General features: G+C 37.2%; 1 non-coding gene across 1 annotated transcript; it reads right to left on the minus strand.

Moving 5' to 3' along the window:
• Nucleotides 1-2783: 2783 nt before the first annotated feature.
• Nucleotides 2784-2890, minus strand: LOC127108716 (small nucleolar RNA R71). The gene has a single exon (XR_007796236.1). It is a non-coding gene; the product is annotated as a small nucleolar RNA R71 (small nucleolar RNA).
• Between the last annotated feature and the right edge of the window lie 471 nt (nucleotides 2891-3361).

Below are 3361 nucleotides of genomic sequence, written 5' to 3' on the forward strand. Positions count from 1 at the left end.
CTCCTATCTTATGGATCCACTCGGCTCTAAAGGGACTATCAAACAATATCTTAACTTAAGCCTGTCGACTTTATAATACTTGTGTACACTTACACAATAAACTGCGACTTAAGTATCTGAGGGGATTTTTGTCTTGTATGGAATATAAGAACTTGAGTTCATATAACTTAATGAATCCATATTTGGGTACGCACACAGAGTAACTTTTCTCGGTCGAACCCATATTTGGGACTATGGACACGAGACACGATTCTCTATCACGTCAGATAACTTTTCTCGGCCTATACAACATCTAGAAGAATGGGACACGAGTCACATAGATCCGCTCAATAAGGAACATCTTCCCCCGATAATCAACTTTCTCATAGGTCAAGACGCAGGTCACTGATAACATGAAATAATATCATATTTTTGGACTTGATTTAATTAAATTATATTGTTATTTGATTCGATTTATTTTATATTATTCGATATTACTTGGTATTCTATTATTATTTATTTCAGGTGTCATTATTTGAAGCATGTGTGAAAAGGAAAGAAAAGGGGTGCAAAAAGAGGATTCTGTAGGAAAGCATCTCACTAAAGCCCAGCCCACGCCAACTACAAGGAAAATGGCCTGTGACGACCGCCACACTCATGTGACGAGCGTCACGCCCCTCTACTTAGTGTTACGACCGTAACACATGGTGTGACGGACGTCACACACCCCACTCCTACTTTTTGGCATTGACGTGCGTAACAGAAGGCAGTTCTCTCCTATTTTTCCTCTTGGACTCGTTGACGCTTGAAAAACCCTACGGAAGATGCTTTTGGTAAACGGTTACTTTATGGAGGAATATAAATAGACCTCAAAGGATCCAATTGACAGATCTCTACGCCGTGCAATATTTTTACAGCAATATATTTTCTTCAGCATTCTATTTTCTTAGCATTTTTATTTTCTTTTCTTTGCTAGCTTAATTTACTAAGCATTCGATTTATTTTCTCACAATAGTTTCTACACCGAAAACTATTGTGTAATTTTTACTGGATCTAACCTTACGTTAGATCATAGTATTTTATTTCCTTGTTTTTATTTATCTGTCTGATCAAGAATTATGAAGAACAAATCCAACCGACTTGTGGTGGAGTGTTCGAGCATCAAAGCTAGGAACAAAACCAAGATTTCTAGTAATTTACCAGGTTCATTAATTAATTGAGTTATTGTTTTAATTTACATATGCTCTGTGCTGCTGTTTATTTATATTGTCTGTTTGATATGGCTGTATTTATGCATGATTATTGTTTATGCGTGTTTGCCATGTCCGGCTAATTAATTTAGATATTGGTATGTAAAGTAAGCGGAATAAAGGAATCAAAACTGAGTTGGTTTAAATTTATTTCAAAATATAGTCACTCTTTTTCCGGTCTCAATTTACAGAGTTAATACCAAAGTTTTTGTACGAGAGTAAAAGACATAAAGAAGTTAAAATCAATAGAACGACGGTTTGAGCTTTTAACTGGACAACGTAAATTGAACATTAACTTTAAATCAGGGCGAAAACAATTTTTAAAGTTAATTAAATTCTAACCATTTTCAAAAATTATTTTTAAAGGTTAAATGTGAGGACGAGAGTTAAGCATTTAAGTTTAATCATATAGTCTAAGTCAACAGAGCGAGAGTTTGAGACGAGGGAGTTTAAACAGTTAGCATTTTCTTAAAAAGAGTTTCTATAGATTCTATTGTTTTCAAAAAGTGATTTTAAATTTAACTAAATAGTGAGAGCGTACGTTAATATAAAGTCATAGTCTGATTCAACAGAGCGAGAGTTTGAGGAAAAGACTTTTAATTAATAGTGTCTACTGAAAAGACTTATTTTAAAACTAAGAAACCAATGAAGATTTGATTCCGTAATTTCGACGAACTACATACCGATATCCGTGCTATTTGATATTTAATCTAGATCCAAATTTAGTTTTATTTTTTTTCTTAATTATCAAAGTATCATCCGCCTTAGCTTTACGAAGTAACCCTAGAAAAACGGTATATCGATTCATTAAGTCCCTGTGGGATCGATATCTTTTAAAACTACGCGATTAGACTGTGCACTTGCAGTTAATACCCCAATAGACTCATAAAGTCGCGATCAAGTTTTTTGCGTCGTTGCCGGGGAATTTTATTTAGTCGATATCGTAACTCTTCTATTACACTATAGAGACTAAGGCAGTTTTTATTTTTCCCTTGTCTTTCGTTGATTTGTATGCCACACACTCGCTCACAAGGCGAACCATACTACTTACGAATCAACGACGTTGAACGATATCTCCGAGTCTTATGACGAATTCGAGAGTATCGTGCTGCAAACAATCTTCCTCCAATCGAAATTCCTGATCTCAAAAATCTCCTTCCTTCACCGATACCCGAGATGGCAGAACCAGCTCGTGCTCTTCGAGATTACGCTGCTCCATCGCAAGATGAGCCGCATTCGAGTATTGCTCCACCCGCAATCGAAGCAAACAACTTCGAACTTAAACCTTCACTGTTGCAGGCAGTGCAACAGAACCAATTTTCTGGAAATCCTACCGAGGATCCAAACCTTCATTTATCCGTATTTGTCCAATACGCTGATACTGTTAAAGCTAATGGTGTCACTTCAGAGGCAATTCGACTTCGTCTCTTTCCTTTCTCGTTAAGAGATAAAGCTAGAAGATGGCTTCAGTCTCTTCCTTCCAACTCAGTCACCATATGGAATGAGTTGAAGAAAGTCTTTCTTGCCCGATATTTTCCTCCAAGCAAAACAGCTATGTTAAGAGCCCAGATAAATGGATTTAAGCAGAAAGATAACGAGTCTCTTTTCGAAGCATGGGAAAGATACAAAGACATGATGAGACTTTGCCCACACCATGGTTTAGAGGACTGGTTAGTAATTCATACCTTCTATAATGGTCTCTTGTACAACACAAGGTTAACAATAGACGCCGCCGCCGGTGGTGCGCTTATGGATAAACCTTACTCTGACGCTTATCAACTTATCGAAAGCATGGCCCAAAACCATTATCAGTGGGGAAGCGACCGAACAATGGTAGAAAAACCTCAAACAAAAGGGGGAATGTACGAGATAAGTAGCCTTGATCATGTTAATGCAAAAGTGGATGCTCTTGCCCAGAAAAATCGAAAGTTTAAATGTATCACCTCCAGCCACCGTGGTTGCCGTAACTCAAAATTGCGAAGTCTGTGGAATTCAAGGTCACACTCCTACAGATTGTCAACTCCTAACAGGAATCCAAGCAGAGCAAGTGAACTATGCTCAAGGAAATCCCTACTCGCATACCTATAACTCAAACTGGAAGAACCATCCTAATTTTTCATATAAAAGTAATA

Source organism: Lathyrus oleraceus, chromosome 7, assembly GCF_024323335.1.
Source record: "Lathyrus oleraceus cultivar Zhongwan6 chromosome 7, CAAS_Psat_ZW6_1.0, whole genome shotgun sequence".
NCBI classification, from domain to species: domain Eukaryota; kingdom Viridiplantae; phylum Streptophyta; class Magnoliopsida; order Fabales; family Fabaceae; genus Lathyrus; species Lathyrus oleraceus.